The sequence below is a fragment of the Callospermophilus lateralis genome, chromosome 6, assembly GCF_048772815.1.
Source record: "Callospermophilus lateralis isolate mCalLat2 chromosome 6, mCalLat2.hap1, whole genome shotgun sequence".
Taxonomy (NCBI): Eukaryota; Metazoa; Chordata; class Mammalia; order Rodentia; family Sciuridae; genus Callospermophilus; species Callospermophilus lateralis.
Genome location: NC_135310.1, coordinates 126,880,556 through 126,895,459, shown reverse-complemented (window position 1 = coordinate 126,895,459; position 14,904 = coordinate 126,880,556). Strand labels below are relative to the sequence as shown.

At 37.3% G+C, this 14,904-nt stretch overlaps 1 pseudogene; it reads left to right on the top strand.

Annotated features, from left to right (window-relative positions):
- The first annotated feature begins 9,106 nt into the window (after window positions 1–9,106).
- On the top strand, window positions 9,107–9,620 carry LOC143402048 (N-alpha-acetyltransferase 50 pseudogene; annotated as a pseudogene).
- Window positions 9,621–14,904: the final 5,284 nt, after the last annotated feature.

Sequence of the window (14,904 nt, the reverse complement as noted above, 5' to 3'; positions counted from 1 at the left end):
CTGACCAAAATGGAATAAAATTTTAGGAATCAATTACTAACTGTAGGAAATTTGAGAAACTCACACATTAATGGAAACAAAACATTACAGGATAATCACTGAATCAAAGAAAAATAAAATAAAATAAAATAAAAATTAGAAAACACTTTCAGATTAGTGAAAATGGAGAGACAACACACCAAAACTACAGAGATGCAAATGAAGGAGCACTTAGAGGGAAATGTATAACTGTAATACCTATGTTAAAAAGAAATAAAGAGGGTTGGGGTTGTGGCTCAAGGGCAGAGCACTCACCTAGCACATATAAGGCCCTGGGTTCGATCCTCAGCACCACATAAAAATAAATAAACAAAAATAAAGGTTTTGTGTCCAACTACAACTAAAAAATAAATATTTTTTAAAAAGAAAAAAAATAAAGATCTCAAGTGAATAATCTAATTTTCCATTAAGAAGAAGAAAAAGAATACCATTGATGACCCGCACCTGCAATCCCAGCAGCTTGGGAGGCTGAGGCAGGAGGATTGCAAGTTTAAAGCCAGTCTCAGCAAAAAGTGAGGCACCAAGCAACTCAGTGAGACCTTGTCTCTAAATAAAATACAAAACAGGGCTGGGGATGTGACTTAGTGATCTGAGTGCCCCTGGGTCCAAAAGAAGGAAAAAAGAGCAAAGTAACCAAGCATACTGGTGGTTAATTCAGCAAATTAACAACTTGGAAAGCAGAGATAGGAGGAGGCCAAGTTCAAGGCCAGTCTCAACAATCTAGCCAGACACTATCTCAAAATAAAAAAAATGAAAAGGGCTGGGGGTATAGCTCCTGGGTTCAAGTCAGAAGAAGAGAGAGATGCAAAAAAAGGAAGCAAGCAAACTAAATGAGGAGGGGTGTTGCCGTGAAAGTAAGTGAAATAGAGAATAAAGAAGTGATTCAGAGCATCAATGAAACCCAATGATTCTTCAAAAAGATGAACCAAATGGGCAACTTATCAGAGGATTCATGAAAAAATTACAAAATAAAAAATTTAAAACTCCAATACTAGCATCACAAAATAAAAAGTAGGCATATTATTTACTGTACAATAATAAAGTGTTTAAAATGCATTCATTCACCACATAAAGATGTTTTATGTACCATGGTAGATCCCTCAGATTATAATGAAACTGAAAAATTCCTATGGCCTACTGACAGGAAGCCCTTGTAATGTCAGGCAACATTTTACTTTCAGGTTTGTGGTGATGCTGGTGTAAACAGACCCATAGTATAAGAATATAGCACATGCAGTTATGTACAGTACATGCTACTTGATAATGATAATAAACAACTGTTACTTGTTTATGTACTTACTATAATTTTTAGCCTTACTTTAGGGTATACTCCTTAAGCTTATTTAAAAAAAAAAAAACTATAAAAATACCCTCTGATTGGTCCTTCAGAAAAGATTCCAGAAGAAGGCACTATTATAGGACATGACAGCTTTATGCCCCTGCAGATCTTCCAGTGGGACAAAATGTGGAGGCAGAAGACAACGATATTTATGATCCTCAGTGTTGACCCATGATAAATGTGTATGTTTGTGTCTTAGGTGTTTTTGTTGTTGGTGGTGGGTTTTTTAGTTTGTTTGTTTTGTTTTGTTACTGGGAATTGAACTAAGGGGCACTCAACCACTGAGCTACATCCCCAGCCCTATTTTGTATTTTATTTAGAGACAGGGTCTCACTCACTGAGTTGCTTAGTGCCTCGCTTAGTTGCTGAGGCTGGCTTTGAACTCTCAATACTCCTGTCTCAGCCTCCTGAGCCACTAGGATTACAGGCATGCACCACCATGGCAGGCTATGTCTTAGTTTTAACAACAAAACTTAATAAGTAGGCTGGGGATATAGCTCAGTTGGTAGAGTGCTTGCCTCCCATGCACAAGGCCCTGGGTTCAATCCCTAGCACTAATAAATAAATAAATAAACAAACAAACAAACAAGCTTAATAAGTAAAAAAAATATATATTTAAAATAGAAAAAAATATATTTTTGTATAGTTACAACACAATGTGTGTTTTAAGATAAACAAGCTTTTTTTTTTTTTAAAGTTGGTTCCTTTTTTTTTTTAAAGAGAGAATGAGAGAGGGAGAGACAGAGAGAGAGAGAATTTTTAATATTTATTTTTTTAGCTATCGGCGGACACAACATCTTTGTATGTGGTGCTGAGGATTGAACGTGGGCTGCACGCATGCCAGGCGAGCGCGCTATCACTTGAGCCACATCCCCAGCCCCGATAAACAAGCTTTTATTTCAAGAGGAAAAATTTTTTTTAATTAGAAAGTTTATAGAGAAAAAAGTATGCTAATGTTAATTTATTTTTATTTTTTTTAAAGAGAGAGAGAGAGAGTTTTTTAATGTTTTATTTTTTAGTTTTCGGCGGACACAACATCTTTGTTTGTACGTGGTGCTGAGGATCGAACCCAGGCCGCTGGCATGCCAGGCAAGCGCGCTACCTCTTGAGCCACATCCCCAGCCCCTAATGTTAATTTATAATTGAAGAAAATAATGTAAATGAATTTATTGTACCATAAGCATAGAGTATTCATGAAGTCTGCAGTGGTGTACATAAGGTCCTAGGGCTCCACATTCACTCATTGCTCACTCATTGACTCACTCAGAACAATTTCCAATTTTGTAAGTTCCATTCATCATAAGTACCCTATACAGGAATACCGGTTTTTTATTTTATTTAGATACATTTAGATATACAAATGATTACATTGTGTTACAATTGCCTACAATATTAAGTATAGTCACATGTTGCAAAGGTTTGTAGCCTAGGAGTAGATGGCTATGCCATCCAGCCAGGTATGTGGTAAGCCATACCACCTAGTCCTGCATAAGTACACTCTGTATTCACAGCCTGATGAAAATGCCTAAAAATACCTGTCTCAGAAGGGAAAAATGACTATAAATATATTACAGAAAATAGATGAAGCATAATTTAGAAGATATAAAAAGGAAATGGAAATAGTCACAATTATATTTGGTGATCAATACTTCTCTCTCATTAACAGAACAAGTAAAAATTAATAATAAATAACTATATAGAATATTGAAACCCCACTGTAGGCTGATTGGACTTGACATTTTTTTAAGTAACCACATACAAGATTAGCACAGACATTCTCTTAAGTGTATATGAAGCATTCTCCAAAACCAACCATTTCCTGACTTTAAGACAAGTCTCAGTAAATTTAAAGAAACTGAATTTATAGAGTATATTCTCTAAACACAGTTAAGAATCTATAACATTAAGATAGCTGGAAAATCCTCAAATATTTGGAAATCAATCAGTGTACTTCTAAAACATCCATGAGTTAAAGAAGAAATCACAAGAGAAATCAGAATTTTTAACTTAAAACGTAATCCAAGAGGCTAGGGTTGCAGCTCAGTGGTAGAGCACTTACCTAGCACATGTGAGGCACTGGGTTTAATCCTGAGCATCACATAAAAGTAAATAAATAAATAAGGGCTGGGGATGTGGCTCAAGCAGTAGCACGTTCCCCTGGCATGCGTGCGCCCAGGTTCCATCGGCAGCACCACATACAAACAAAGATGTTGTGTCCGCCGAGAACTAAAAAATAAATATTGAAAAATTATCTCTCTCAAAAAAAATTAAAAATAAATAAATAAAAGTATTGTGTCCAACTATAACTAAAAAATATTTTTTAAAAATGTAATCTAGGACTGGGGATGTGGCTCAAGCGGTAGCATGCTCGCCTGGCATGCTTGCCGCCGGGGTTGGACCCTCAGCACCACATAACAAAGATGTTGTGTCCGCCGAAAACTAAAAAATAAATATTTAAAAAATTCTCTCTCTCTCTCTCTTTAAAAAAAAAAAATGTAACCAAATGTGAGAGATGCAACTGAAGCAGTCTTTCGAGGGAAATTTATACAAATAATAATGAAACTACAATATACAAGTTACGCCAAGAAATCAATTTGATAGTGACACAAAATGAATAAATACTTTTAAAGGCACAACTGGACAAATTGAATCAAGACAAAATAAGAAATGTGAACCCATACATGTAAATTAAACAAATTCATAATTTCAAATATTCCAGGGGGCCAGGCACAATGGTGCACACTTGTAATCCCAGCTACTTGGGAGGCTAAGCCAGGAGGATTGTAAATTCAAGGCCAGCCTCAGCAACTTAGCATGGCCCTAAGTAACTTTGAGAGACCCTGTCTTCAAATAAAAAAAAGAACTGGGGATGTCGCTCAGTGGTTAAGTGGCCCTAGGTTCAATTCCCAGTACCAAATACATATAATATATATGTATATACATGTATATATTTATTTATATGTATATACATAAGGATATCTATAGTGTGTGTGTGTGACACATGCATCCATACCAGGGGCTAGGGACATAGCCCTGAGGTAGAATGCTTGCCTAGCATGTGAAAAGCCCTGAGTTTAGTCTCCAGCACACATACACATACATAAACAAACAACAAACAAAAAAACAAAAAAACATAATGTAAAAATATTCCACAAAGAAAATTCCAGGCTCAGATGGCTCACTGGTAAATTCAATCACTGCTCTAAGAATAAACACCAATCTTACACAAACTCCCCAAAAAAACAGAGGAGGAAAAAATAATTTCCAAATAATTTGATGAGGTTAATATCACCCTGATACAAGACCAGACAAATAGATCAAAAGGAAACTTCATCTGTGACACAAGGGGGCAAAATTGTGATGTATGCAGTCGAGGGGAGAAATAAAGAATGTTCACATGCTTCTGCTCCTTCCAAATTGCTTTATTCACTCAAATTACTCAATACAATTTCACTCTATAGGTTCTTAATCAAGAAAATGACAATCCTTAATGCTAGGCACTGCAATAGACATAATGAATTCACAGCAAACAATTCTAGATTAATTCTAAGCACTGCAAAGCACACTTAATCATGATAGGCTAATGACAGACATTTCCTCTGCATGCTAAGTTCAAAAGTCTTAAGCCTTAGGCTTTAAGTCCAGCAAATGCACTCTCATTCAGACCACGGTGACCAGATCTAGAACCAAGGCAGGCTTTTCCTGACGTGGAATGGATGACCAGTTGAGGAGGTGGTTGTAGGGAGGAGTTGCAACTCTCACCAAAGTCCAGACAAGGCCGCAGAGTTTGAGAGCTGTGAGGATCACACAGAGGCTCAGGAACAAGTGATGGTTGACAGGTCCTCATCAGGCTCTCCAGCTCAAGTGCATCCTTGTTTTGGCTGGCTGAATCTCTGTTCATTTGCTCTATCATTTATACTAAATTTGGCGGCTTTTGACCCCCCTTTCAATCCTTATCAGCTACCACCAGATTTCTCAGTGACATCATTTACCCTGGGGTCAGAAACATCTGGTCTGGTGGTCTCCAACCTGATCTTCTAGCCATTCCATCTTATCATCAGGTGAGCACAGCCTGCCAGAGGCTTCACTCTCTTTATCAAGGTGAGGGGAAGTAACTTGTTTGAGGCCATACTGGAGGGATCTGTGGGTGTTGCCTGGTGAGACTGCAGGTCAAACTGGAGTTTTTAAAATGGAGTTGTTTAGGCTCAGTCCTCAGACCATCCTAAAAGTCTGCCAATCTCTGGTACGAGTACAGATCCTCCAGTCAATATTCTACCAACGAATAAAAAGCTAAACAAACTGGAATCAACAACTCTTCCTAGACAAGAAAGGTCACAGGGGAAATGGTTATCCCCAGAATTAGAAAAACAGACAGGTAGACAGAATCACAACTTAGCAGCACAGAAAACAGAAGGAATCAGTGACAGGTATGGCTACAAAAACCTGAAACATAATTGACAAATAGGCGGAGGCTCCATTTAGAGAAATATGAGATATAAAGGCTACAAGGGAGGACTGGAGATGTAGCTCAGTGGTAGAGCATTTCTCTAAGGTTCATGAGGACCCAGATTCAATCCCCAGCACAGAAAAAATAAATAAAAACAAAAACTCAAGGGAGATCCCTGAAAGTTTTATCAATTTTACCTGCAGGAATTTTATTAGGTTCTCACAGTGAAGATGGGAAGAAAAATATCCTCCATCTTCCTTTTACTAAAGGAGAAAAACTATAGTTTTTTTTTTCCTGAGATATAATATTTGTACATCTTTAAGGCTACAATATAATAGTTTGATACATATGTACAATGTATAATGATTGCTACTGTTTAAATATTAGGTGTCCCCCCCAAAAGCTCATGCCTGAGACAATGCAAGAAAGTTCAGAAGTGAAATGATTGGGTTACGTGAACCTTAATCTAATCAGTAAATTAATCTCCTGACAGGGATTAACTGGGTGATAACTATAGACAAATAGAGTTTGGCTAGAGGAGATGGGTCACTGGGGGTTGAGACTTCGGGTATATATTTTGTATTTAACAAGTGGAGAGCCCTCTCTCTGCTTCCTGTTGCCATGTTCTCAGCTGCTTTCCCCTCCACATACTTCTACCAGGATGTTCTGTCACACTTTGGGCCCAGAGCAACAGAGTTAGCTATTTATGGACCGAGGCCTGTGAAACCACGAGGCCCCAAATAAACTTTTCCCCCTTTAATTGTTTTTGTCAGGATTTTTATCACAGCAGCAAAGAAAAAAAAAAAAAAACCTGACAAAAACAATGATAAAATCAGCACTTTCCTCAAACATTAGTCACTTCTATGTGTTGAGAACTTTTATACTCTTATAGTTATTTTGAAATATACTACAGTCATTATAATCAATAGTTAACCTACAGTACTATAGAAAATCAAGATGAAATCCTTATATTTAACCATGTTTTGGTGCCCCTATGTAAGGTTTTCCACTTTCCTTCCCCTCTGTCCATGGGATTTACATTTTAGTTTGCACAAATAAGTGAGAAAAAAATGAGTATTTTAAAATGTGACAGAATATTCTGTTCGCATTAATAAGGGCTGCTCTCAAGAGATGCCATTTACCAGAGTCTGGTGATGGTAACCAATCTGGAGGAACGATAAATACCCAGCTCCAGCCTGCCATAGCCTTCCATGAGCTAAAAAAATTGTTCAAGAGTAATCACCTTGGAGACCAAAGTGGATTTTAAAAAAAAAGAAGAAGAAAGAAAGAAAGAAAAGAAAAATCAAAGATTTGGTGGATGTCAAAGCCCAGGGGCACAGGCTCAATAAAAACTCAACACAAATCATAGGATTACAGAAGTTTCCCCTTCCCCAACTCTCTGCCATATCATAAAACCACATCACTAAAACCTATTTACCAGAGTTCAGACAAAGCACCAGAACAAGACTGAGATATGGCAAAGAGGATGAAATATCAGACTATAATAAAACAACTGTGACTAATATGCTAAGGCCTCTAATGGAAAATAGAGGCAGCATGCAAAAACAGATAATGTGAGCACAGAGATGGAGATTCTAGAAAATAATTTGTTAAATTCTACAGATAAAACACACTGTAATGGAAAAAAATGTCTTTGACAGGCTCATTACTAGACTAAACACATAGCTGAGGAAAGAATCTGTGAGCTTCTGGATAAGTTAATAGAATTGTCATAATCTGGAAAGAGAAAACTGACTGAAACAATGGAACTGAATATTCAAGAACTATGAGATAATTACAGCAACTGTAACATATCTGTAAGAGCAATACCAGAAAGAGAAGGAAGGGAATGAAGCAGAAGCAATATCTGTAGCAATGATGACTGAGAATACCACCCTCCAATTAATATCCAACCAAACCACAGAACCATGAAGCACACAGAACACCAGCAACATAAAGGCCTCCCAAAACTTATATGTAGGCATATCATATTCAAACTACAGAAAATCAAACATAAAGAAACAAGAGGAAGGGACTGGGATTGTGGCTCAGTGATAGAGCATTCGCCTAGCATGGGTGGGACCCGGGTTCAATCTCAGCACCACGTAAAAATAAAGGCATTGTATTGTGTCCATCTATACCTAAAAAATAAATATTTTTAAAAAAGAAGCAAGGAGGGGCTGGGGATGTGGCTCAAGTGGTAGCGCGCTCGCCTGGCATGCGTGCGGCCCGGGTTCGAGTCTCAGCACCACGTACAAACAAAGATGTTGTGTCCGCCGATAACTAAAAAATAAATATTAAAAAAATTCTTTAAAAAAAAAAAGAAGCAAGGGGAAGAACAAAACCTTGACGATAACAAAGATAAGAATTATAAATGACCCCTCTCTGGCATTATGTTCCAAATATCTTATTTACAAGAAATTATCTTTAAATACAAAGGCACATGTAGTTTAAAAGTATACAGATAGAGAAGGTTATACCACGATGACATTAATCAAAAGAAAGCTGAAATAGCTACGTTACTTTCAGACAGAAAATGCTTCAAAGCAATGAAATTTTCTGGGATTTAAAAAGGGGCAGTGCTTGATGTTAAAGGGATTAACTCTCCAAGAGATATAACAATCCTTGATAGATATGCACGTAAGTGCAGAGTATCTGTAATACACCAGGTAAAAACTGATAACAACCTCAAGGAGAAATCGCTGAAACATTATTGGAGGGTTCTGCAGAGGACAAATCCAGAAGGCAGAAAATCAGAGAGCACACAGTTGTGTTGGTACCATCCAACATGTTGATATAATTGACATGCATAAATTACTTTATGCAACAAGTGCAGAATATACATTCTTCTCAAGTTCCCATGGAACGTTCACCAAGACAGACCGGGGTGGGGGGGCATAAAGCAATTCAAGACTAATCATACATTTTCTCTCAGACCCATGAAATTAAACCAGAAATCAATAGCAGAAAATCAACCACAAAATCTCAAAATACTTTAGAGATTAAACAATGCACTTCTGAACAAAACACGGATCCGGGCTGCAGCAGGCAGGAGCTGAGTGCTCCGCTGCACAGGTGGAGAAGCAGCTGCACCAGTGTGGCAGCAGGAGACTGGAGGCTGTGCTGGACTTCCGCGGCCTCGGTCATCCCTGCAGCTCTCTTTCCTAAGCGACGGCCAGCTTGTGGGGTTGAGTAGCCTGGGCTGAGCTCCCGGAGAGATGAGGCAGCGAGAACCACCGGCTTTGATAGCCGTAGTAACCAGCGTTAGCAGATGCGGGAAGATGAAAAGTAATGGGATGGAGCTAGGGGATTGTACACCACGCCATTTTGAACAGCTGAAGAGATTGAACCAGGTCATCTTTCCAGTTAGCTACAATGACAAGTTCTACAAGGATGAGCTGGAGGTCGAGGAACTAGCAAAACTTGCCTGTTTCAATGATATTGCTGTAGGTGCAGTATGCTGCAGGGTGGATCATTCTCAGAATCAGAAGGGACTTAACATCATAACACTAGAATGTCTTGCACCTTATTAAAGACTGGGAATAGGAACTAAAATATTAAACCATGTCTTAAACATCTGTGGAAAAGAGGCATTTTTGACAACATCTATCTGCACATCCAGATGAGCAATGAGTCAGAAATTGACTTCCAGGGGGAAGTTTGGCTTTGAGATAATTGAGACAGAAGAAATTCTATAAGAGGATAGAACATGCAGATTCTCATGTGCTTCAGAAAAACTTCAAACCTTCTGGTCAGAAATCAGATGCACAAAAAAACTTAACAAATTACAAATGAACTTTTTTGCTGCCAAATAAAAGAGATCCATTGATGCCTTGCCCACACCCCCCTTCCTAAGCTTTCCTTTCTCCTTGTTCTTGTTTTTCCTTTCTTTTCTTTCCAACAGAAGTTTTAATACTTTCAGAGACCTTTAGGACTGAGGATATAGATCAGTTGGTAGAGTGCTTGCCCTGCATGCATAAGTTCCTGGGTTTAATCCCCAGCACCACAAAAGAAAAAAGGAAATAAATGTGTTGTGATTTTTTTCCTCCTATTCTTTTCCTTTGGTAAGCTTAATAATCTAAACTTAAAAATGGAGTTATTGTTCTTTTAAGTCAGTACCCCTAAAACAAACGTATAACAGGTGTTTTCTCTGAGAATATTTAAAAATATCTAAAAGAAAATTTAGATGGACTTATAGCACAATATATGCATTTAATGTCAACTAATGCAGTATGGCCACTGAATATTTCAGTGTACAGGAAAAAATATTTAGATAGTATATTCGAGAATAACATGACTATGTTATTGCTTATCTATTGCAGAACATCCCAAATTTTCTTATACTCTGTGCCTACAATATTAAGTGAGGATTTGGGATAAAAGGAATTTTTTTTAATTGATTTTATTATTTTAAATAAATGACAGCAGAATGTATTACAATTCTTATTACACATATAGAGCACAATTTTTCATATCTCTGTTTGTATATAAAGTAGGGTGACACCCAATTTGAAGGAGGAATGATTACAACAAATTTCTTCTAGGAAAGGTAGAAGCATAAAGTGTTAATTATGCAAATATCATCATGACTTCTACTAATAAGAATGATTTTTGTCTGATCATTTTCCAGCATGTAGGGAGTAGCTTAATAGGTTAAGAGACATCTAAAATACTCCTGTTTTCAAAATCAAGCTTAAAATGGATCAAGGACCTAGGTATTAGACCAGAAACCATGCACATACCAGAAGAAAAGGTAGTCATGACCCTCTAGCATTCCAGCTCAGGAACTGACTTCCTTAATAAGACTCCTAAAGCCCAATCAGAGGCTGGGTTGTAGCTTAGCAGTAGAGTGCTTGATCCTCAGCACCACATAAAAATAAATAAATAAAATAAAGATATTGTGTCCAACTACAACTAAAAAAAAAAGTCAATAAATGGGATGGCATCAAACTAAAAAACATCTTCACAGCAAAGAAAAAAGATCAACAGCATGAAGAAAGAGCCTATTGAACGGGAGAATGTCGGGAGCCATTCTCAAAAAATCACTTGGCTCTCAGAGGAGCCTATATGGATTTCTCAGTGGCCCATCTCAGGGGAAAAGCTTAAAATAATTCATAGGCTAGTTGAGGAACAACTTCAGGCTGGTCATATAGAACCAACACTTAGTCCTTGGAACACACCTATTTTTGTTATTAAGAAAAAGTTAGGAAATTGGAGATTGCTACAGGATTTAAGGGCAATAAATCATGCAATTCAGCCTATGGGATCCTTACAGCCAGGACTTCCCTCCCCCACAGCCATCCCTTTAGATTATAGCTTGATGGTAATAGATTTAAAAGACTGTTTTTTCTCTATAAGGTTACATCCTGGAGATTGTGAGAGATTTGCTTTCACTGTCCCAGCAATTAATTTTAAGGAACCTGTTAAAAGATATTGCTGGAAAGTACTCCCACAGGGAATGCGTAATAGTCCTACCCTGTGCCAAAAATACATTGACCAGGCGATAGATCCCATAAGAAATAGCTTTCCTGATGCATATATTATTCATTTTATGGATGATATATTGTTGGCTCATGCTAATCCAGAGGTACTTTCGGAAATCTTTACTCAGTTAGAGACTTCTCTTACAGCAATGGGTTTATGCATAGCTCCTCAAAAAATTCAAAAAGTGTCTCCTTTTCAATATCTAGGTCAGATAATTCAAGGACGTACAATCCGTCCTCAAAATCTTCAGATAAAAATTAAGGAGTTACATACCCTTAATGATTTTCAAAAGCTATTAGGAGATATTAATTGGCTGAGGCCCTCCTTAAAACTAACTACTTCTGAGTTAAGTCCTTTATTTCAGATATTACAAGGAAATCCCTCTCCAACCTCTCCACGTCAGCTAACTTTAGAAGCAAAACAGCTTTAGAGAAATTTGAAAATGCAATTAAAAATGCACAACTTACTAGAGTTGATCATAAAGAAATGGTGTATTTATTAATATTTCCAACTGAGCATACCCCAACAGGAGCCATATGACAAAGATTAGGAGTTATTGAGTGGATTTATTTATCCCACTCCCCTCAAAAAACATTAATTCCTTTTCATGATTCTATAGCTCAATTAGTAATTAAAGGTAGAACTAGGATATTACAATTAATTGGATCTGAGCCTGATATCATAATTATTCCATTTTCTATTCAACAGATTAATTGGCTTTTTCAAACTTCTAGCCCATGGCAGATAGCTTTTGCTGATTTTCCCGGCCAGATAGATAGTCATTATCCTCGTGATAAGATTATACAATTTACATCATTAACATCACTTATTTTTCCAAAAATTGTACGTGCACATCCTATAGATGAAGCCTTATCGGTGTTCACTGATGGATCAAGCTCAGGTAAAGCAGGTTTTTATAATCGTGTTCACACAGAGGTAATACAAACTTCTTATACTTCTGCCCAAAGAGCAGAGCTTCAAGCTCTGATTTGTGCCTTAAATTACTTTACAAATGAGCCTATTAATATTTATTCTGACAGCTTATTGCAGTCGGAGTTACTAAAAATATTGAAACTTCAGTTATTGGGTATACTTCATAAGAGTTATTTGAATTATTTCATAATTTACAAAAGGCAGTGCTAATGCGGAAATATCCATGTTTCATAGGACATATATGGGCTCATACTAATCTTCCAGGACCCTTAGTTTCAGGTAATGACAAAATTGATAGGTTAGTAGATTTTGTCAACAGATGTCTTCATATGACTGTGCACTAGCTTCCCATTCCTTACATCATCAAAATGCTTCTAGCTTACATAAAAAATTTAATATTACTAGAGAACAAGCTCGTCAGATTGTAAGCCAATGCCCCAAGTGTGTTATTCACACTCCATCTTTACCATCAGGGGTAAATCCCCGTGGATTAAAACCAAATCAAATATGGCAAATGGATGTAACTCATATTCCTCAATTTGGTAAACAATGTTATGTACATGTCATAGTGGATACTTATTCTAGATTTATTTTTGCCACAGCACATACTAAGGAAAATACTCAATATGTAATTTCTCATTGCCTAGCAGCTTTTTCTGTTTTAGGATGCCCTATACAGATTAAAACAGATAATGCTCCAGCTTACTTAAGCTCTTCTTTTCAACAATTTTGCCAAGAGTTTAAAATTAATCATAAAACAGGAATTCCTTATAACCCCCAAGGTCAAGCCATGTAGAACGAGCTCATTTATCTATTAAACTTCAATTACAAAAACTAAAAGGCGGGAATAGGGTTATGACTCCCTTAATCATGCCCTGTTTGTTTTAAATTTTTTAAACTGTGACACAGAAGGTCACACTGCTGCTGAGAGACAAATGTCTCCCTCAGTAACAGGCCCTTTAGGCAGAGTTTTGTGGAAAGATTTACAGACCGGTCAGTGGAAGGGCCCAGACCCGGTGATTATATGGGGCAGAGGGCATGCTTGTATTTTCCCAGAAAATTCTTCTCATCCTATTTGGGTGCCTGAACGTGCTATCAGACATGGAAGAGATAGAACCCAGATTCAAGTGACTGAGGATCGACCCAGAGGAGCCCCTACCCAGAAGGAGGAAATATCGGAAAAGGATGAAGAAAGACCAGATTGACCCAGCCGAAAAGCTAATTTCATGAAAAGACGTGAAGAAGCTAACAACACAGGCTTCCCGAATACTTCGAGACCTAGGAGAGAACAGAACCCCAGTGATGATGGTAGCAACAGTAATTGCCCTACTGGGCTGTCAGGTAAAGGGGGATCAAGTAGACACTTACTGGACATATTTCCCAGATCCACCCCTGGTACACCCAGCTGTGTGGACTGGAGAATCTATTCCAGTATTTACTAATGACTCATTCATGATGGGAGGATTTACAGATACTCATATTACTCCCAATCACGTGACTAGATTTAATTATTCTGGCTATAGTGCCCAATTACCCTTGTGTTGGTCACACGATAAACATGCTGGCTGTCTGAAAGTATCATTTGAAGAAAAGACAGTGATTGATAGACCTAGACTGACAAATAATTCTATTTATGGGAACTTAAAACCTAATACTAGATCAGTAATTAAGATGGGACTTTCCCATAATAAGCCAATCATTTCTGCAAAACCTCCACGGATACACCACTGTCCAAATAGTTCTACAATTGAGATTGGCACCTTTCCTAAATGGATGGATTGTATAAATCCCTTTCCTGTACAACATAAGGTGTCTAAAGATAGTGGGTATATTTTAGACTGGTCTCCAAAAATTGATAAGAGACAATTACGAAGAAATTCTGCTATGACACCTGCAGGATTTGTTAGTAATATTTTAACTTATAGTGAAGGTGGTGTTCAAAAAGATATCTGGCGTTTAATTGCTGCCTCAGAATTCTTACATTTTACAGACAAACCCTTACCAAGATTTATTGGCAAGAACTGTAAAGAGGGATCTTGCTATGGCTTACGAGCTTGTGTCCAATCTCCTTATGTTTTAATTATTGGAAATGTAAAAGTTAAATGGATAGATGACAGATATATTGTTACTTGTAAAAAATGTAACCTAACCAATTGTATTACTAGGTATAATGGAGGAAAAGGAGTGCTGATGCTTCATCAGCCCTCTTTCGTTTTATTACCTGCTAACATTTCAGAGCCATGGTATGCTGATGCTGGTTTACAAGTCTTGCAGCAAATTCATGCCCAACTAGCAAGACCTAAACATGCTATTGGAGTTATAATTGTTGGTGTTTTGGCGCTAGTCTCTTTTATTGCATCAACTGTCTCTGCGTCTCTGACATTGTCTCAGAATATTCAGCATGCAAAATTTCTTAATAATTTAGCTCAAAATACTTCCAAGGCTCTGCGTAATCAAGTAAATATTGATGAAAGGATTGAGACTAAATTAAACGCACTAGAGGCAACTGTTATAGACATAGGTAATGAACTTTCAGCCTTAAAATTTAAAGAAAGGCTTAAATGCCATGCTAATTATAAATATGTGTTTGTTACAGTTGCCAAGTACAATGCTTCTCTCTGGGATTGGGAGAAGGTTAAAAACCATTTGTTAGGTATTTGGC